The sequence below is a fragment of the Peromyscus maniculatus genome, chromosome 3 (genome assembly GCF_049852395.1).
Source record: "Peromyscus maniculatus bairdii isolate BWxNUB_F1_BW_parent chromosome 3, HU_Pman_BW_mat_3.1, whole genome shotgun sequence".
Classification (NCBI taxonomy): domain Eukaryota; kingdom Metazoa; phylum Chordata; class Mammalia; order Rodentia; family Cricetidae; genus Peromyscus; species Peromyscus maniculatus.
The window spans coordinates 26,406,824-26,430,778 of NC_134854.1; positions in this window are offsets into that span (position 1 = coordinate 26,406,824).

A 23,955-nucleotide genomic window follows, 5' to 3' on the forward strand; every position below is an offset into this window, starting at 1 on the left:
AGTCTACAGGACATTGCTTTCTCTCAGCCTCCAGCCTACAAATCCTGGTCTGCAATGAAAATTCTCATCTGAGTAATAGAAAAAAGTATGAAATATTTTGTAACTAAGTATGTACTCATGTGTATCACTTTCTATTTTTTACGATCAGCCTGGAGAAAAAAGTGTTACTATTCTTATATCATAGATTTAGGAGTGGAAACCTGTAGTTTAAGAGATTAATCCATGGCCATAAAGACACTAATGGGTAGGTGTTGAGTCTGAGTAAGAATGGCTTCCATAACTCATATATTTGAATTATTGGTTCCCAGCTGTTGGAACTATGTTGTTAGGATTAAGAGGTGTGGCCTTATTGATGGAGGTGTGTCACTGGGGTTGGTCTCTGAGGTTTATTCCCAGTTAGCTTCTCTGCCTTGTGCTTCCAGCTAAAGATACAAACCGTCCTGTACTGCTCCAATGCCATGCCTTCCTGCCTGTTGCCAAGCTCCTCGCAGTGTTGTTCATGGACTCCAACCCTCTGAATAATGTCTTCTATGAGTTGCCTTGGTAATGGCGTCTCCTCACAGCAATGGAAAAGTTAACAAGACCGCAGGGTGCCATCTTCTGCCCTAAATTCTTACTTTACTTTTGTTTGTCTCTCTCCACATTTGGCTAGTTCACCACTGTTTTTAAGATCTCATTTAACCAGAGTGACATCTCTGGGAATTTCCATTTACAAATTTGAGGGGAAAAGAAAAAAAAAATCAGCTAAGTGATCATATCTTATTTACATTAAAAAGATCATATAGGTTTTAGGGATATCTTGCTCAATAAAACACTTGTTGTTAAGCATGAAGACCCAAGTTCAATTCTCAGAACACACATCAAACAAACAAACAAACAAAAAAAAAAAAAAACAAAAAAAACAAGCATAGTGTTGCATATTTGTAGGTCTGGTGCTATGGAGACTGAGACAGGAGGCTGCCTGGGACTCCCTGACCAGTCAGCTTACCTGGATTGGTGAGCCCTGTGTCCCACTGAGAGAACTCTTAAAAAAAAAATCAGGTGGATGGCTCTTGAGGAACAGCCCCTCATATTTGTCTCTGTCTACCCACTGGTGCACTTGAATATACATGCACGTTTACATGTGGCCCCCACATGCACCTGAATATGCACATACATTTACATACGTCTCCCATGTGCATCTGAACACACACAATTTACATGTATCTCCCTTATGCACCTGGATATATACAGACATTTTCATGTGCCACTCACATGTACCTCAACAGACACACACATTTACATGTGTCCCCATGTTCACCTGAACATACAAATGTATTTGTATGTGTTCCTCACATGCATGTGAACATACACACATATTTACATGTGTCCCACATGTGTACCTCAACATTCACCCATATTTACATGCTTTCTATGTGCACTTGAATATACACACACCTAAACATACACACACATTTACATGTGTGTACAGAGAATATTCTATTAAGTCAGACTTTTCAGTGCATGCTTGCTATTACAGCACCCAGGAGGCTGAGGAAGGACAGCAAGTTACTAAAAGATGAGGAATAAAAAGCAAAAGGACTAGTGTGTGTGTGTGTGTGTGTGTATGTGTGTGTGTGTATTTTGTGTATGTGTGTATTGTATGTGTATATGTGTGTATGTGAATGTATGTATATGTGTGTATGTGCACATGCATGCTTTCATCAGAAGACACTTCAAATATTGGTTCTCCTCTTCAATTCCTGCGAGGCAGGTCTCCTTTTCATCTGACTACACAGGGAAGTTGACCCAGGAGCTCCTGAGGTTTCTTCCCCTCCAATCTCTCTTTAGGGGTTTACAGGCACTCATACTACGTGTCCTGTTTTTACACAGATCCTAGGAGCTCAAAGTCAGGTCCTCATGCTTCCATGTGCAGCACTTTTAACCACAGAACCATCTCCCTGGCTCAGTTAATATATTTTAAAGAAATTAATGATTGTGATATGTTTTGCAGAACAGATTCAATAGGTATACCCATGTTTCATAAGGAGTAAAGTATATTTTGTGGGGTCTTGTTATCATGTGGAGTAGAAAAATCTGTTCTTTTCCTTTTTTTTTTTTAAAGATGGGTAAAGCCACAATCCAGAGGGGAAATAGAGAACAATAGGTTGATCTCCAATAGGTCATTATGTCAGACAAACTCCACAGGCAAAGGAAGCAGGCTGAGATCTGACTAATCATGAAATTCAGATGCTGATTATTTATTTATGCTAAGTGTTGTTTTGGCTTCTGTTTGTCAAACGCTGGTGCAGCTGTTACTAGAAGACAAGGCTTAGAGTGAGGAAACAATGGGAAATTCAAGAGCCATGCTTGCGGACCTGAACACGTGGGCAGATCATACAGAATGATATTTTATCAAGCAGTGAGAGAGGAGATAATGTCTACCACTCTGGTTGTGTTAAACTTCAACAAAGGAGGCAAGCAGGACCTCAATCCCTCTGCCTTAATATAACCCCTCAGCACTCCCAAATGCTTGGGAAGCAGAAAGATACGTTTTCAGCATTCTGTTTCCCCAAATTGTATTTCCTACAGAAGCAAGACAAATGAAAGACAGGTTTCCTTAACCACTTCATGCTGCTCAGAGCACGACTGTGTGTGAATTTTTAAGTGGAAATGGAAATTGTGTTTATTTCCTTGATTTTTATTTGCAAGTTTCGTGCCCCAAACCTGTGTGTCTCCTGATCAGAAGTGACAGGTAGAAGCAGCAGCCAGTTTAAGAGTGACATACAGCGTTACACTCAGCACATCTCTAGTTTAGGGAATTAGAGAACACAAATATGCAAACTGCAGAGGGAAGGAAACCATTTGTCTGTATTTTTTCTACACCCATGCAAAATAAAAGCAAACCTACATCCTATGACTTCAATACATTTCGAAATAGGTAGATTAAAAGGGTTAGGAAGCATATCCACCTTTTTCTCCTCTCCTGCACACTTTAAATTTGCCATTCTCTCATGAAAAAAATCAAGAGAAAGAACATGCATAAAAGTTAAGAAGAATTAGGACAATTCTCATCAAAAGAATATCTGATTTGTGTTTTCATCTGTAAAAAGCAAATTGCCTTTGAATTTAATTTCTTCACACAGATCTTCGGAGACATCATTTAAGTTACTGGAAATCATATCAAATACTGCTGACCAGCTCATTTCACAGGCTGGTTTGATTACATTTAACTCCTAAATCTATATTCAGATATGTCATCTTCATTATATGTGAAGGAAAAGGAGATCCATTGTTCTCTATTCTTTATTTTATTTTAAATTGGGTTTTGGAGGGATATTTCCTTGTAAATAAAGCATGAAGAATCAAAATTCTTCGTTCTTGCTTTAGAACTTAAGAAAAATATGGAGTGGTCCTATTCACTTAAAACACAGTTTTACAGGGATTCTTATGCCACCCTGCAGCAATTCCCTGGGATAAACGTTTGTATGAAGGTAGTGTTTAGGGGAAGTAGTCATAGAAAGATGAGTTGATAGATGATTAAAGGTCAGAAATGAAACAAACACAAGGCTGAATGGCTGAGTGGCATTTTATGGAGATTATCTATGATTCTCCTGCAGTGACATCACTGAACTCTCATAAATATATATTTGTATAGTTATATGTATCAGAACACACACACACACACACACACACACACACACACACACACACACACACACACACACATCCAACTGGGAAATAAAAAGTTGGAGTCAATGCCCTAAAGTTGCTATACTTCGTGGATCACAGTGGATAGTGGAAATGTTAACTACTCTGGACTCTCTAGTTACATATGTTTGAGGACTTATAAAACTGATGCATAACTTCCTGAACAAGAGTGTCAGAGGCATATATAGCAGAAATCAAGGGATGTCCAGTGTGAGGTGAGAATCATCAATCTACACAATGCATCCCTACTTAACATGACTCTGCTGTGCCTGAGATGAGCTGTGGGTGGGGCTAGTATCATCCCATTAACTGGCCATATTAGCAGAATATAGAGAAACTCAATAGTCTGAATGTGTAAAGTAATATCTAGCTCTGGGTGCTGTTTTAGACAAGTAGAGCCCAAGATCAATCATCAATATAGGAGTCAGTGAACTGGTCCATGGACAAGTGTGTTACATTTTCAAATGTCAGAATGGTGTGTTACATTTTAAAATAAAAGTTGTAACATAGCTATACCCATTTATAACAGAACACATCTGAAAGCATTGTCTCTTTTTTTTCCTCTTTTTTTCTTCCTCCTCTGTGGTGATATTATGTTCCCCAAAATATATCGTGCAGCCTAATAAATTTATCTGGGGTCAGAGAATAGAACAGCCACTAGACAGACATAGAGGCCAGAAAATGGTGGCACTCACACCTTTAATCCTAGCCTTCTGGAGGGAGAGATCCATCTGGGTCTCTGTGAGTTTAAAGCCACACTGGAAACAGCCAGGCATGGTGACTCATGCCTTTCATCCCAGGAAGTGATGGCAGAAAGCAGAAAGGTATATAAGGCATGAAAAGCAGGAACTAGCTGGTTAAGCTTTTAGGCTTTTGAGAAGCACAGTTCAGCTGAGAGGCATCCAGTCTGAGGAAACAGGATCAGCTGAGGAATTGGCCAGGTGAGGTGGCTGTGGCTTGTTCTGCTTCTTTGATCATTCAGCGTTCACCCCAATACCTGGCTCCAGGTTTGTTTTTATGAATAAGAACTTTTAACAATTCACGCTACGCTCCTCCTCTTCCTTCCTTTTCCTGCTTTGCCACTAATAGCACTGAACTAATTGACTGTTGTGTTTTCATTACAGATCAATAGTTTCAACTTTCAAGCTAACATTTAGATTCAGTTCTTATATTTTATCCTTAAAATATTTACTTACAAACAACAACAACAAAGAGAAACAAACAGACGTACACACATACAAAAACAACAATCACCCTCATGTCCTGACATCATTCTTGTCTTATTCACTTGGATGAAGGGCGGCTCTAAATGAACACACTTCACATTATGTTGCCTGTTTGTAGGAAACTGAATATTCTGTAAAAAAAAAAAATACAATAATGTCAAATAAAGTACCTTCAATATATAGCATGTCAGCAGCACAATTCTATTACATTTCTCTAATAAATGAAAGTTCCCATTTCTACCTACTCATATTTCTTCTCTGTTCAAACCTTTCATGTGCCTTAGCCATATCACTTCTTTTTTCTGAGACAGAGTTTCTCTGTGTAGTTTTGGTGCCTGTCTCTGTGTAGTTTTGGATCTCACTCTGTAAAACAGGCTGGCCTCAAATTCACAGAGATCCGCCTGGCTCTGCAGAAGGCGTTCGCCACTGCTGCCCCGCTCTTAGCCATTTTCAAGTGATGGCCTCAACTTTTATTCATTTAACAATACAAAAACAAACAGAAATAGTTTAATCTTGTAGTAAGCACACTTATGACCACTCCTCTGAAACTCTGAATCCCTGCTTTTCCTCTTAACACTACATGAGGTGTCAAGGGTTCCTGGAAATTTACAGATCTACAATCGCTGCCGCTCCCCCTAGCCTTCCTTTCTTTCAATCCTTACTCACTCTCTCTTTTCTTCTCACGCCAACAATTTCTTCTACTGGGATAAATAGTCACATTTTACAGAAAAACTTCCACATTTTAAAATTAAGATGAAAACAGGTTTGTTTTTATTTTTAATCATATGTGTGTGTGTATCTATATGTGAGTTTTTATATATGAGAGTGATGTTCACAGAGGCAGGAGCGGTCATTGGCTCCCCTAGAGCTGGAGAGACAGGAAGCTGTAAATGTGACCCAGATATTGGGAATCAAATTTGGGTCATGTGGAAGCGTTGAGCCATCTCTCCAGCATGAACCTCTTCATTTTTATTGAAAACACAGCCTAGTATGTTAAGTAACTCCCTTCCTACTTATCTGTTCTCATCCTTTCACAGGATAACTGTAACCTAGAGCTCCCGTCATCTATTTGCTTTAAACATTCTCTTAAGTCAATGTTTTGTCCTCTCTACTTTCCTTACATTGTGTCTATTAAATTCACAGTACTCTCCAAGGTTATTAGAATTGCACAAAGGTTTTAGTCCTCCATCTAATTTCTGCCTTACATTCTAGTTTTACATAATACTATATTTGTCACCTTTTCCTCAGCATTGGAGATCTTTCATTCTATTTGGTCTTTGAAAACCGAAGTGACCCGGAACTCTTGGTTTTAAGGAACTCTTGGTTTTACTGTTTCTCTGAAAGGTCTTATATTATGCTACCCAGCTGATTTGCTTGAACTACAATGAATTGGATGATGAGTTCCAAACTTATGTCTTCATGTCAAACTTCCCTATGATCTCTAAATTCATAATCCAAAGTGTCATCTGAATGACTAATGTGCATCTTAAATTAAATATGTCTAAAATAGAACTTTTTTATTTACTCCATGGCATGATTTTCCATCCATCTTCCTCATCCCAGTAAAAGCACCATTATTCACTCACTCACACCCTAAAGCCAAAAGAATCTGTGCTTGCTCTTAATCCCTTCTTATTTTTCCCCTCAACATCTCTCTCTCTCTCTCTCTCTCTCTCTCTCTCTCTCTCTCTCTCTCACACACACACACACACACACACACACACACACACACACATTCATGAACGCACACAGGCACCCACATACCATTAAACTATGTCATACCTACTAATATGTTCACATCTGCTGATCAAATTGCACATCATTATCATCATCCTAGTCTAAAGTAGCCTCATCACTCATTAGAAATACCATAGAAATTTTGAAACTAAATATGTAAACTTTATCAAGGTATGATTCCTTTATGACAGCATCCAAACAAAGCTGTTGAAAGTAGAAGTTTAATAACATCAGCCCAGACTAAAGCCTTTTTCTCTAGTTTTCCAGGACACACAGGAAGTCCAGATCTTTATCATGATATGCATATCAATGTGTGTGTGTGTGTGTGTGTGAGAGAGAGAGAGAGAGAGGGGGGGGGGTGGAGGAGGGGGAAAGGGAGAGGGAGGGAGAGAGAGGGAGAGAGAGAGAGAGAGAGAAGGCCTGGTCTCCGCCAGTTTCTGGCAACAGACACCCAGCTACATCCCTTTATTTCAGCCATGCTGGTTTTCTGCTTTCCTCCTCACAGTTCCATCCTCAGATGTTGGGGTTTGCCATTCCTCCTCACCAAGAGCATCTTTACATCTTCTCCTTGTCATTTATGAGTCAGGGTAACAGACAAGAAAGCTGGGAGCTTTTACACCTTACTTTACAAAAGTAAGTGCATTATTACTGTGTTCAAAAGGTATGTGTGTGTGTACTCATACTACACCATAATGTGGGACCACAGGAGAAGACTCTGGAATCTGCTCTATCTTCCCAACTTTATATGGGTTCCACAGATCAAACTCAGGCCACTGGGGTTGAGTCTTTGGTTAGCAAGAGTTTTATCTTCTGAGCCACCTTTCCCTCGCATCCTGGCATCCTGTTTGCGTTGTTCAGATAGAATTCCTTTATAGGACTTTTCAGACTGTTAGTGATCCTTTTGCAGGAGTGTTCTGTGATATTTTCCCTACTACCCTCAACCACTTTCTTAATATGTAAAATTTATAACAATAAGGTATATGTATGTTGGGCACAATTATATATTGAAATAAAAATTAGTTGGATGAAATTAATGAATTTTTATGAAATATATGAAGTCAAGAAAAGGGTCCATGGTTAGCTCTTATATGACATTTGTTTTAAGAGGCAAGTAGTAATACTTTCAAATGCTTTAAAACTTTACTTTGGAAAAACAGAATCAGATATTTCTTTTTTATTTTAGCTTTCTTTTAAAATAAGACAATTTGATGAAGGATTAAGCTTGAAACAGTAACTCTTTTTGGCAAGATAGCAACTAAAATCTAAAGTACATGCTATTATGTTCAAGTGTAAAAGACATTAAAGAATAGATGTAGCAATTTCAATGATTCAGTCTAGAATTTTGATGTTCTGCATCCTCTTAACAACAATATTATTTTTATTAATGAATATGGTACTTATATACGAATATATTACTTTCCATGAGAAATAGATTTTCAATGGTGCATACTTTTGTATTGTTTTATATTCTCAATATGAACTTCCACTAATTTAATTCTTATAAGCAGAGACATTATTGGCAATTTTTACCTCACAATGCTTCTTTATCATCAAAATATTTTAATTAACTTCCTTTGCTACCACTAATGTACAAACTGAAGAACTTAAAAATGAGATTTTATGATCAGTTAAAACATATACTCTTACTCTAGTACTATTGTAGTTTTAATGAAACCACTTAGAGGGATAATCCAGAGAAAATGCAGGCAATTTGGCTTAGTCTCAATTGTTGAAGCAACAATGTAATGTGTGAATATTGGAGAAAAGTCAAGAATAAGGAAAGAGATATAAAGTAATGAAACATACATGTGTAAATATTTGATAAGGAAAATTTCAACACATTAAATCCCAATGACATTTAAATATTGCAGATAGACTGACAAACAGAACCCATCACCCTCTTCCTGGCCAACCTCCCCCTTTCAGCCAAATCAATAGCCCCTACAGGCACAAGCACCACCTACAACATCTGGAGGAAGAGGTGAGTGACTGGCCCCCCAGCTGACATGATCTAGTCCCTAGGCCCTAGGCCTCTGGACACACATGCATGTCTCATTCCCCTACCCCTCCCATCTTAGGCCCCAGCAGCCAGCCAGCAGGTAAGAGCCTGGCATGCAGGTTGTGTCACTACTGCTACCACCCACTGGACCCTGTAAACTGCAAGAGCACACTACCACCCACATCCATGGAACCCATCAACTCCCTCTGGCCAACCATCCCCCACTAATTCAGCAGCCCATAGAGGCAAAACACCACCTGCACCAATTAGAACAAAAGCCCCTAGAGGCACAAGCATCACCTCCACCATTTGGAAGAAGAACTCCTAGAGGCACAAACACCATCTGCATCAACTGGAAGAAGAGCAGCTTCCCAGTAAAAACCATCTCCAGCATCAGCAGATCCAATAGGTGCAAATGCCATCCACACTAGTTGGAAGAACAGGCACAGGCACAACACACACTAGTTGGAAGAACAGAGCTCATAGGCATAAGTAAAGCCCACACCAGCCACAAGAACCAGATGATACACTGGATCTAGGCACCCAATCCCCACAAACCTCAGCAGAGACAACCCTACTCAACCTGACAACTATCCAATCACCAGAACCCGTGGGCATTCAGGGCAAGACACAATAAAGGAACAGAAGACCCATCCAACAAAGACATCACAAGAATCAACACCTGTTCCTATGATTATCCCCAACCCAGATGGGTAAATGCCAATGGCAAAGAATACATTCAACAATGCAAAGAGCCATTTGGCACCACCAGAACCTAGTGATCCTATAACAGAAAGACCCAAACATCCAAATGCAGATGAAGCAGAAGAAAATACCTTAAAAATAACTTTATGAAGATGATAGAGGTCCTTAAAGAGGAAATGAAAAATTTTCTTAAAGAAATGGAGGAAAAGACAAACAAAAAAATTGGAAGAAATCAATAAATCCCTTAAAGAAATCCAAGAAAGAACAATCAAATAGGTGAAGGAAACAGTTCAAGACTTGAAAATTGAAACTGAGAAAATAAAGAAACACAAACTGAGAGAATGCTGGAATTGGAAAATCTGGATAAATGAACAGGAATTACAGATGCAAGCATAACCAATAGAATACAAGAGATGGAAGAGAGAATCTCAGGCATTGAAGATACAATAGAAGAAACAGATTCATCAGTCAAAGAAAATGTTAAATCCAACAAATTCTTAACACAAAACATTCAGGAAATCTGGGACACCATGAAAAGACCAAACCTAAGAATAATAGGGATAGAAGAAGGAGAAGAATTCCAGCTTAAAGGCACAGAAAATATATTCAATGAAATCATAGAAGAAAACTTTCCCAACCTAAAAAAGGACATGCTAATGAAGATACAAGAAGCTTACAGAACACCAAATAGACCGGACCCCTTACAAAAAAGACACTCACCACATAATAATCAAAACATCAAAATAAGGAATAAAGAAAGATTATCAAAAGCTGCAAAGGAAAAAGGCCAAGTAACATATAAAGTCAGATACATCAGAATTACACCTGATTCTGAATGGAAACTCTGAAAGCCAGATGGTGCTGAACAGACTTTTTGCAGGCACTAAGAGACCACAGATGCCAACTCAGATGACTATACCCAGCAAAGCTTTCAATAACAATAAATGGAGAAAATAAGATATTCTATGGAAAAACCAGATTTAAACAATACCTATCCACAAATCCAGCTCTACAGAAAGCACTAGAAGGAAAATTCCAATCCAAGGGAGGTAGATGCACCCATGAAAACATGGGAAACATAATCTCACACCAGCAAATCCCAAAGAAAGAAAAACACACATTGCTTCCACTACTACCAAAAACCAAAAAGTAACAGGAACAAACAATCACTGGTCATTAATATATCTTAATATTCATGGACTCAATTTGCCTATAAAAAACAAGGTTATTAGAATGGATTTGAAAACAGAATCCATCCTTCTGCTACATATAACAAACACACCTCAACTTCAAAGACAGGAATTATCTCAGAGAATGGGTTGGGAAAAGATTTTTCCAATCAAACGGGCCTAAGAAACAAGCTGGTATAGCTATTCTAATATCTAACTAAATAGACTTCAAACTAAAAACATTCAAAAGAGATGGAGAAGGACATTTCATATTCATCACAGGAAGAATCCATCAAGATGAAGTCTCAAGTCTGAACATTTATGCCCCAAATACAAAGGTAACCACAGTTGTAAAAGAAACATTGCTAAAGCTTAAATAACACATCATACCCTACACATTAATAGCGGTAGACTTCAACATCGCACTCTCACCAATGAACAGGTGTCAGACTGAAACTTAACAGAAATAAGGAAACTAACATTTGTTATTCAAATGGACCTAACAGATATCTATAGAATATTTCACCCAAACACAAAAGAATATACCTGTCTTGGTATATTACACAGGGACCCCAAGGTATCTGCATGTGCAGGGAAACATGCTGGCATGGTGGGCAGATGCAGTGGCTCAGGCTGGTGGGTGACTCACTCCATGTGGGCACGGTGGCGGGGCAGTGAGTGGACAATCACAACCCAGATGCTACATCTATATGGAAATGGTTTATTATAATAGAGAGAAGATAGGAAAGAGGGAGGGAAGAGAAAAAGAGAGAGAGAGAAATAGAAAGAGAGGTCAAGTGGTGCATACTTTGTGGGAGTAGAGAGAGAGGAAGGGGCAGAGTTAATCCTTAAGAAGAGGCTCTACTTCAGAAAGCAGGGTGGCCCCAAGGAGGAGGATTTCAAGGGTGCAGGTCAGAATATTAACAATACTTCTTTCTCAGCACCTCATGGAATTTTCTCTAAAGTTGACCACATACTCGATCACAAAGCAAATCTCAACAGATACAAAGAAATTGGAATAACCCCTGTATCTTATCAGATCACCATGGCTTAAAGTTAGAATTCAACAACACAAATTACAGAAAGCCTCATGGAACTCTGGAAACTGAATAATGCTCAACTGAATCACCACTGGGTCAAGGAAGAAATAAAAAAAAGTTAAAGACTTCCTAGAATTCAGTGAAATGAATGCACAACATACCCAAATGGGACACTATGAAAATAGTGCTACGGGGAAGTTCACAGCTCTAAATGCCTACATAAAGAATTTGTAGAGAACTTACACCAGAGACTTAACAGCACACCTGAAACTTTAGAACAAAAAGAAGCAAACATACCCAGGAGGAGTAGAGGAAATTATCAAACTGAGGACCGAAATCAATAAAATAGAAACAAGAGAACAATATAAAGATTCAATGAAACAAAGAGTTGTTTCTTTAACAAAATCAACAAGATAGACAAACGTTTATCCAAACTAACCAAAAAGCAGAGAGAGAGAGAGAGAGAGAGAGAGAGAGAGAGAGAGAGAGAGAGAGAGAGAGAGAATCCAAATTAACAAAATCAGAAATGAAAAGGAGGACATAATAACAGATAGTGAGGAAATCCAGAGAATCTTTATGTCATACTTCAAAAAACTTTACTCCACAAGATTTGAAAATCAAAAAGAAATAGATAATTTTCTGGATAAGTACCACATACCAAATTTAAATCAAGATCAGATAAACAATTTAAACAAACCTATAACCCCTAAGGAAATAGAAGCAGGCTTTAAGCCCCCCCCCCAAAAAAAAGACTCCCAGAGCCAAATGGTTGCAGTGCAGAATTCTTTCAGAATTTCAAAGAAGAGCTAATATCAATACTCCTCAAACTGTTCCACATAATAGAAACAGAAGGCACACTGCCAAACTTTTTTTATGAGGCTATTACTCTGATACCCAAACCACACAAAGATACAACAAAGAAAGAGAAGTACAGACCAATCTCCCTCATGAACATTGATGCAAAAATACTCAATAAAATACTGGCAAACCAAATCCAAGAACATATCAAAAAAAAAAAAATCATCCACCATGATCAAGTAGGCTTCATCCCAGAGAAGCAGGGATAGTTCAACATATGAAAATCTGTCAATATAATACACCACATAAACAAATTGAAGGGAAAAAACCACATGATCATCTTCATTAAATGCTAAAAAAGCATTAGACAAAATCCAACACTCCTTCATGATAAAGGTCTTAGAAATATCAGGGAATACAAGGAACATTCCTAAACATAGCAAAAGCAATATACAGCAAGCCAACAGCCAACATCAAATTAAATGGAAAGAAACTCAAAGTGAGTTCACTAAAATCAGGAACAAGACAAGACTGTCACTCCATACCTATTCAATATAGTACTTGAAGTTCTAGTTAGAGCAATAACACAACAAAAGGAGATCAAGGGGATACAAATTGGAAAGAAAGAAGTCAAAGTATCGTTCTTTGCAGATGCCATAAGTGACCCCCAAAAATTCTACCAGGGAATTCCTACAGCTGATAAATATATTCAGTAATGTGGCGGGATACAAGATTAACTAAAATGAAAAAAATCAGTGCCCCTCCTATACACAAATGATAAATAGGCTGAGAAAGAAATCAGAGAAATATCACCCATTACAATAGCCACAAATAATATAAAATATCTTGGGGTAACTCTAGCCAAATAAAAGAAAGACTTGTATGACAAGAACTTTAAGTCTTTCAAGAAAGAAACTGAAGAAGATATCAGAAAATGGAAAGATCTCCAATGCTATTGGGTAGGTAGGATTAGCATAATAAAAATGGCAATCTTACTGAAAGCAATCTACAGATTCAGTGCAATCCCCATCAAAATCCCAACACAATTCTCCACAGATTTAGAAAGAACAATATTCAACTTCATCTGGAAAAATAAAAAACACAGGATAGCTAAAACAATTCTATACAATTAAGGAACTTCTGGAGGCATCACTATCTCTGACTTCAAGGTCTATTATAGAGCCATCTTAATAAAAACAGCTTGGGCCAGGCGGTGGTGGTGCACACCTTTAATCCCAGCACTCGGGAGGCAGAGGCAAGCAGATCTCTGTGAGTTAAAGGCCAGCCTGGGCTACAGAGTGAGTTCCAGGACAGGCTCCAAAGCTACATAGAGAAACCCTGTCTCAAAAAACCAAAATACATACATACATACATACATACATACAAACAAACAAACAAACAAACAGCTTGGTATTGGCATAAAAACAGACACTAGGATCAAGGGAATTGAATCAAAGACCTAGACATAAACCTAAACACTTATGAACATCTAATTTTTGACAAAAAAAGCCAAAATTGTATGATGGAAAAAACGAAAGAATCTTCAACAAATAGTGGGGGCATAACTGGATATCGACATGTAGAAAAATGCAAATTGATCCATATACATCACTCTGCATAAAACTCAAGTCCAAGTGGATCAAAGACCTCAACATAAATCCAGTAACACTGAACTTGATAGAAGAGAAAGTGGGAAGTAGCCTTGAATGCACTGGCACAAGAGACAACTTCCTGAATATAACACCACTAACATAGACATTAAGATTGACAGTTAGTAAATGGGACCTGAAACTGAGAAGTTTCTGTAAGGCAAAGGACATGGTGAATAAGACAAAATGGCAGCCTACAGAATAAGAAAAGATCTTCCCCAACTCCACATCTGACAGAGGGCTGATCTCCAAAATATATAAAGAACTCAAATATCAAAATACCAAATAATCAAATTAAAAAATGGGATACAGATCTAAACAGAGAATTCTCAACACAAGAATCTCAAATGATTGAAATATACTTAAGGAATTGTTCAACGGCCTTTATTATTAGGAAAATGTAAGTCAAAATGACTCTGAGATGCCATCTTATACCTGTCAGAATGGCTAAGATCAAAATCTCTAGTGATAACTAATGTTGGAGAGGGTGTGAAGTAAGGGGAACACTCCTCCACTGCTAGTAGGAGTGCAATCTTGTATAATCACTTTGGAAATCAGTATTGTAGTTTCTCAGAAAATTGGGAATCTATCTATCTCAAGACCCAGCAACACCACTCTTGGGCATATACCCAAAGGATGCTCAATCATACCACAAAGACACTTGCTCAACTATGTTCATAGCAGCATTATTTTTAGTAGCCAGAACCTGGAAACTACCTAGATGCCCCTCAACTGAAGAATGGATTAAGAAAATGCGGTACATATACACAATGGAGTATTATTCAGCAGTAAAAAACAATGACATCATGAAATTTGCAGGCAAATGGATGTAACTAGAAAAAAACCAAAATATCCTGTGTGAGGTAACCTAGTACCAGAAAGACAAACACGGTATGTTCTCACTCAGAAGTGGATACTAGATGTAAAGCAAAGGATAACCAGGCTACAATCCAGAGCCCTAGAGAAACTAGGTAACAAGGAGGTCTATAGGATGGACTCATGAATCATCCTGGGAGAGGGAAACAATCCTGGGTAAACTGGGGGCAGGGCAGTAGAGGTGAGGGAATGTGGGATGGGAACATGAGATATCAGGAAGGTCGAGTTGGGGGAGGGATGAAGGGTGAGAGCAACAAAAGGGACATCTTGATAGAGGGGGCCATTGTGGGGTTAGGGAGAAACCTGGTACCAGGAAACTCCTGGGAATCCACAAGGATGACCCCAGCCAAGACTCCTAGCAATAGTGGAGAGGATGTCTGAACTGGCCTTCTCCTTTAATCATATTGGTGACTACCCTAATTGTCATCATAGAATCTTCATCCAGAAACTGGTGGAAGCAGATTCAGAGATCCACAGCCAAGCACTGGACTGAGCTCAGGGAGTCCAGCTGAAGAGAGGGAGGAGGGGTTATATAAGCAAGGGAGGGGTGCTGTGGGATGTTAATGTATGTCCTGTGGGAGCCCTTCTTGGGTTCCTTGTGGCGTTACTCAGCAGGTTTGCATAGAGGATGATTAGGACCATGGGCCTGAGTGCAGGTGTCTGAGATGGTCTGCACTTGGCTGTACTGGGGGATGGTCTGTATGTCAAGTTGCTCTGATTGGTCAATAAATAAAACCTGATTGGTCGTGGCTAGGCAGGAAGTATAGGCGGGACTAACAGAGGAGAAATAAAAAAACAGGAAGGCAGAAGGAGACGCTGCCAGCCACTGCCAGGACAAGCAGCATGTGAAGATGCTGGTAAGCCACGAGCCACGTGGCAAGGTACAGATTTGTAGAAATGCGTTACTTTAAGATATGGGAACAGTTGACAGGAAGCCTGCCACGGCCATACAATTTGTAAGCAATATAAGTCTCTGTGTTTACTTGGTTGGGTCTGAGCTGCTGTAGGACTGGCGGGTGACAGAGATTTGTCCTGACTGTGGGCAAGGCAGGAAAACTCTAGCTACAGAGGGGTCACCTTATGATTGTGTGAGTCATGTAGGGGAAACCCACAGAGACAGATGACCCAAGCTAGAGGGAGCTCATGGACTCTAGACTGATAGCCAGGGAGCATGCATGGGACAGAACTAGGTCCCCTGCATGTGGGTGACAGTTGTGTAGCTTGGTCTGTTTGTGAGGCCCCTAGCAGTTGGATCAAGATTGGTCTCCGGCACATGAGCTACTTCTTTGGAACCTATTCCCTATAATGGGATGCCTCACTCACCCTTGATGCAGAGGGAAAAAGCTTGGTCCTGCCTCAACCTGATATGCTATGGTTTGTTGATTACCCTTTCTGAAGCATGGATAGGGTGGGGTGGGGGTATAGAAAGGGGTTGGAGAAGGGAATGGGAGTCAAGGAGGGAGTGGAAACTGTGATTGGTATGTAAAATAAATTTTAAACAATTAACAATAAAATAAATAAATAAATATAAAATTAAAAAAGGAAACTAACACACAATATTTGTGCTAATTATATGGTTTAGGGATAAACGCCTTGTGTAGCATGCAGGAGGCATTGAATTTAATCCCCCGAAACAGATATATGCAAACATACATACAATAACATGCCATCATTTTTCCAAAACAAATTTCTGTAGATTGTTGTTCTAATCTTAGATGGTCTTTTAATAAAAAAAAAAAAAAAACAGAGCCAAATATCAGGGTGAAAGCTGAAAGATCAGAGAAGCAGAAAAGCCAGCCACTAGTTCTTACCTCTACAAAATCCTCAGCCTAAAGAGAGTGAGTTCCTGTTCCCTTACACCTTATATACCTTCTATGTCCTGTCATATCACTTCCTGGGATTAAAGGTGTGTGTGTTTTCAAAGCAAAGGCATGAGATCTCAAGTGCTAAGATTAAAAGTGTGTGCCACCACTGCCTGGTTCTGTTTCTCTTCTATACTGGATCAATCTCATGTAGCCCAGTGTGGCCTTGAACTCACAGAGATCCAAACAGATCTCTGCCTCCCGAGTGACAGGATTAAGGATATGTGCCACCACTGCCTGACCTCTCTGCCTAATCTAGTGGCTGGCTCTGTCCTCTGATCCTCAGGCAAGTTTGTTAACCCTAACACAATATATCAAAATATATCACTACTGTAGATTAAGGCAATTCACTACTTTAAAAATGCTCTCATTTCAAAACTTTCTTTTAGTATGCATTATGATGTTCTCCCTATAAAACATAAGTAAATATGTGGCTACAAGTTCCCATTGCTGACATACTTCAGCCTCCTACACAGACAACAATGTAGAGTGAAGATCTACAGAAACCTTTTCTGAGAAAGTGTTGATGCATATGAGATGTCAAAATTTTTACCTTTTAAAATTTCTTTACCTGATATAGTAAGTGGGAAATTATTTTGTAGTGGGAAATTATTTTGTAGTGGGGATAACAAATACTGCTACAGGATATATCCTCTATAATGACTTGATAACGATTCCTCAGAATAATAGAGATAGAAATATTGCTGATCTCCAAAAAGGAAAAATCAAATAAGTTTGCATCAATGAGAATGCATATGATATGAAATGATGGAAAATGTATCATTTTTGTATACAGTGTTTGAGCAGCTTGCTCACCAACATTTTTTTGAAAATGGTATGTATTATTTCTCTTACACAGTGAATTCACACATTTGCCACCAGGCTCCTTTATTTAATTATTTTTGTCTTATCTATTTAAACTAGGTTCTGACATAGGCACCAGACACACACACACACACACACACACACACACACACACACACACACACATTTCTCTAACCAAAATATAGTTTTGAATCTGGCTGAGCGATTCACAATGAACAAAAGAGTGCACAGTAATTTTCTTCATGGTTATACGAGTGTATATGTGCTATATATATACACTGTACAGTAGAAGCACAAAATAAGGTCTCATAATCTGTCTTGGGATAACGAGGGTAATAACCCAGAGCCTGTTCATACCTACAAGACCCAGGCTATTATCCACAAGGGAAAAATATTGCCTGTTCAAGTTTCTGATATTTTGAAATAGGTAAAGATTGGTTAAAGCAAACTGTAAAGAAGGGGTATGAGAAAAACTGAGACACAATTACAAGAACTATCAAAATAATTTGAGAATTTTACTGTTCATAAAAGTGTCAGCTATCACGGAGTTTGTAACCATTGAAAGAGCAGAGTTAGGCTATTCTGGTATCTCAACATGACTCAGTCTAGGTTCAACATATGGCACGCACTTCCAGCTGCATCCTAGGAACCATCAAAGAGATTGGTCATTTTCTGTTTGAGACTGTTCATCTTATGTCCTTCACTTTTGAGTGGCTTTATCTGAAACAGTGCTGTCAAATTTGTAATTGCTTCAAACAGCTTGATAGTGATTACAAGAATAAAACACCTTTCTAGCAAAAATCTGAGAGTTGTAATTACAAAGAACTAAAATTTGAAATCAAGAACTTGTACTTTACCTTACTGCTCTTATTAGTAACTACAGGAGCTGTTTCTCCAACTCTATCAATATCCAAAAGAAAGAGAATTCTGTTTGTGTAATCCTGATCTATGTCAGCTTTTCTTGCTTTTTCATTTATATGTTGCTCTGACAATAGTTATTATTAAAATTTATTTGAATTGCCAATTGGATAACTTTAAATTTCTTCTAATCCTGGCTTTCTCCAGTGAGGAAATATTTTAAATTTCAAACAACCAATGCATATACCTGTATGATGGTCATACCTTCCTGACCCACCCAACTATACATATGTACATATCTGTAAATATATAGTATATCTGTATACATATACCCACTTAATATATATTTAAATAAGAACATTTATTATTTTACTTGTCTAAAATTTTTACCTGTTGCTGCTTATAGTGTCTGATACTGATGTTTACAATTCAAATATTTATTCATTTACCATGATAATTTAATTGAATCAGTTTCTATTAATGTCTACAATTTACACATAATGAAAATCCTGGAGAACTAAGACCTTAAACAGCTTTACCCAAGCCCCAAAGCCACCAGTTAAGAGTTCTGGAGTTCAAATCCAGGCATCCTGTCTGCATGTTAAACATTCTCTAGGGTCACTCTATCTGATAGGAGATTTAGATAAAATGTGGAAAAGACCTAAAGAGGACTGGTTAATGGGAAAAAGGGGTTATGGAGTTTTCTAATTAGGAAATATTTGAAGTCACAAAGATGAGGTAGAATCAGTAAAAATGTAAGAAGTAGAAGTTACTAATCATGAGAGCATGATGACTGACTAATGATATGGTCTCATTGTCCCAACCTTCATGATTAAATAATAATGAGAAATTGAATAATTGACAACATTTCTATCAGGAGGAAAAAGGGTCAAATTTGATTTCTCTTGGCTTTCAGAATAATTAAATGTTTTACCTAATGTCCTCAAAGGATAATAGGCTGATTCACTTCCCTGGGGGTTCTATTGCTCTAGTTTGATTATAACCTTGAACATAACACCTAACATTGTCATTGTAACCTAGGTTTGTAGTGAACTAAACTGAAGGACACACAGGAAGTATAAATGACACGACATTTTATACAGTTGTCACTATTAATATGCAGCAGATGTTATTAGAATGCAAGAACTTAGAATCAAACATGTCACTGTTACACATTGCTTGCTTGATCTCCTTTAGTATGCATTTTAAAGTAAAAGAACCCACATTGCAGATTCTATTATATGTATTGAACTGTGACAAAGTAATAAATTAAATACTAAGTCATGATCAAATATTTGGTTGCATGGTATCATTTTTGTCATGCTCCTTAGTTATCTGAGACTCATCCCAGTCTCCATATGTGACAGTCTCCTCACACCAGTGCTTCTCCACTGATCCTAGTATTAAGAGATTTTGAATAGTAGGTAACTCATCATTGTTAGCTTACCTATAATTAGGCAGAAATATCAAGAAAGGTATTTCTGTGTAGATGTAACCAACTGTCTTATTAAATAAGAAACACAGAACCAATGTAAAAGAGAAAGCCGAGAGGTCCGAGCTCAGAGCTAAAATCTTACCCTTCCTCTTGTGAGCTCCTAGCTTCCTGAAAGAGACCTATTTCCTGTGTGTAAGTCTTTTCATAGTCTTTTGTTCTGCCTTCTCATTGGTTGTAAACCCAAACATGTGACTGCCTCATCACTGTCTGTATGTACAGCCCCCCAGGTCTTAAAGGCATATGTCTCCAATGCTGGCTATATCCCTGAACACATAGAGATCTACCTAGTTCTTCTACCAAGTGCTGGGATTAAAGGCATGTGCCACCGCCGCCACACTCTTGCTATGGCTCTAAATAGCTCTGACCCCTGGGCAACTTTATTTATTAACATACAATCAAAATCACATTTCAGTACAAGTAGAATACCACCACATTTCTGGCTCATAGCAATCATAGTATTATTAATTTTTTCATCAAACTTATTTATCAATGGAAATTTTTAGTTCTTAAGTATTTATCAGTACTTTTCATTCTTTCAAAGTTAGAGAAAATGCATTTCCTATAAGCAGTCATATTATTCTAAAACCAAAAATTTTTAAAAATAAATTCAATATTATACTGCAGGAAATCATAGATTCATAAATGTGTTAATTAACAAATATATCACATGTTAACAGTGTATTATATTCAAATATATCACAACATTATATATTTGAAAAATAAGGATTAAAATTTATTCATGAAACTGAGATTATATGTACATGAAGTAAATTTTACCAAGCCCTGTAATCCCTATTGCACTCCTTCATACTTCAGAATCTTAGAGGATTACCGGATCTTGCTATGCTTCAGTTTCATTACATTCAAAGTAAATATAATAGTAGTCCTGCCTGGTAAAGTTTTTTTAAGTTATATAAGTTAGTGCTCATAAAATATGTAGAATAGTGCTTGGCACGTAATCAATGTTTCTAATGGCTGTTGCTTTCATATTATTACAGAATGCAGATTGGAGGGCAATGTATTTTGCTGAAAAAGGACACTGAGGAATATAAGAACAGTGAGGATTTTTTAAAGTGAATTATAAAAACACATATTCATGTATTCTTGAAAATCAAGTGTTGCTATATCACTAGATCATTTGCAGGGTTTGTAGACAGGGATTTTAATGATAACATACATTGAGACAAGGAAGGGGGATGGAACATGACAACAGAACCCAATTCAGGGACATTTTTCTAAAGCTACTAAAGATTATCCCAAAGAGCAGAGAGCACTAATAAGTTGACTGGAATCCAGCTCTCACTGTGAAGTACAGAGAGCAAATGGAGAAAGGAGAGGGTAGAATTGCACAGTCTAGCAAAATGGCAGAGGGAAACCAGAAAATCCGTCAAGGATCCAGGTGAACTTTAACATGAGATGAAAGGAACCAGAGAGACAAGCTCCTGGGAATAAGCAACTCAGTTAAAAACAACTTCAAGAAAGAAAAATATTCACAATATACACTGTTAAAAAGTGTGGCATTTATAAGACAGATGCTGCGTGACCAAGGGATATCACTTAGTAATTGTAAATGGAAATACTCTTATTATGAGGTATGACTAAATCCAAGTGACAGAAAAAAACCATAGAAGGCAGCAGCAAAGGGGCAGTGTTCTTAAATTAAAATTGTTTAATTTAGATGTGACAACACTATTTCAAAAGTCATTTATTTCATTAAAATTATTCATCATTATTTTATAATTTTTAGAATACTCAAAGTAAAATTGTACTAGGTAAGTCTCCACAAATCTAACACCTGAAGTTTTCGCTTGGTTTCTGCAGATGTCTCTTTAGTAATGCAGAAACACATGAGTTAGAGGGTAGAGGGGTAGTTCACTGGGTAAGAGTTTGCTGTGTAACCTTCGCATCTCAGTTTGATTGAAATGACACCCTGAACCCACCCTCTGATCTCCACATGCATGCCAGAACATATGTGCACATGTGCATTTGTGAACCCCCACATACACATGTACAAATACAGTTTCCACAACTCAGTTAGATGCTATTGACCACAGGAAACTCATAATTAACTTTTCTTTCTTTCTTTCTTTCTTTCTTTCTTTCTTTCTTTCTTTCTTTCTTTCTTTCTTTCTTTCTTTCTTTCTTTCTTTCTTTCTTTCTTTGTCTCTTTCTTTCTTTCTTTCTTTCTTTCTTTCTTTCTTTCTTTCTTTCTTTCTTTCTTTCTTTCTTTCTTTATCTCTTTCTTTTTACAGAAGAAACTTTATTGGGCTTTATTGTTTCTAGAGGGAGAGTCCATGGCCATCATGGTGAAGAGCATGGCAGTAGGCAGACATGGTGCTGGAGCAATAACTGAGAGCTTACATTCTTTATATACAAGCAGAAGGCAGAGACAGGAATACAGTGAGAGAGCTCACTGGGAATGCAATGACCTTTTGTAACCAAAGCCCATCCAGCTCTAGGAACATACCTCTTCCAACAAGGCCCCAACTCCTAATCCCTCCTAACAGTTCTGCTAACTATAGACCAAGTGTGAAAACATAGGAGCCTATGGGGGCCATTGTCATTCAAACCACCACATCTCCATTTTATAAACTAATTATCACTGTTTTTACCTATGCCAGTGTGACCCATCTTCCTCTTTTTTTGACTATGACTCTTCACTGATTCTGGAGAAAACTCTCAGCTCTGACATGCCACTCAAGTCCACTAAAAGTATCTGGTCCCCACATTTTGCTTGGTGTAGATGTAAGCTAAATGCTAAAAATGATGTTGGGCTATTCTCTCAGATTTGGTATTTTAATTAGCAGTGTTTTCTGAAAATATAATTAGGTATGCTAATAAAACATTAAGTGAAACACAAACCAGGTTGAATGTTGAGAAATGATTTTTGCTGACAACTTCATTAAACGTATATGATGAAGTGAGTCAACCATTTCAGCTGAAAGGAAATCCATTTGACTGTGGGCAGGAAATAAAGAGAACACCAGGGCTTAGAGATATATGAACTGAGAAATATAGTTCTGAAGATGAGAATTGCTGGCTTTGGCGTAGATGAGTACCATTACAGAGAATTAATGAGGCTTTGTTTATTTATTAATGTTTCCTGTATAAAGTACTTCTGCAAGACAATGGGATGGGTTGTGGAACAATACTGGGGGCCTAATGCCCTGGTCATTACAAATCTTAGAAGCTAACATTAATCAGTAATTTTCAAGACAACCAAATGATAGTTGACAGTTTGAGAAAATCATTTACTATTATATTTATTAAAAAATTCTTATTTTTCTTTCCCTTCTTTTTTCACCTGTGGTGTTAAGAATTGAACTTAGGTCTTCACACACATTCACACAGTTCACAAGTGCTCTACCCCTGATCTATAATTGCAGCCCTCAAATTTCTATTTTTAAAATATACAGTCAGAAATGCATAAAACTAAATGCACAGTTCAATGGAAAAAAATAAATGACTGCCTACTCATGCTTCAGCTTAAGAAATTGACATTATGAAAACTTAGAAGGCCCCTAGCAACCTTCTCCCAATGAACCTACTCCCCAGTGGTAATTACACTAAAAGTTGTACTAATTAGTCATTTTCTGTGGTTATTTTCTTCTTTTTAATGTTTATTTGCACATTTGCACATTTTTGAAAACTACAAGTACCTAAGTGAATCTAAATTAGTTTATTTTGTGTTATATCTTTCTCTCGCCCACCCCCGTATGCGTGAGGAAACCTGGATCTGAGTGTTGGAGAGCAGCATTTCTTTGCAGGCTGCAGCTGGTGAGTTAGCCAAGGCAGTGCTGGGGAACTCATCTGGGCAGTGACCATGAGGGAAAGCTGGCGGGTGGGCTGACCAACCCAGCGAGCACCCGGGCCCAGAACCAGGGCTGTGAGTTGACCACCCCAATGTTCACTGCATCTGTGAACTGTTGAAGCACATGAAGGGAACAAACCCACAGATCCAAAACTTTGGCATCTCCATGACACAAGACGACAGAATATACAAGAGCAGCCCCAGGGAGAGCCCAT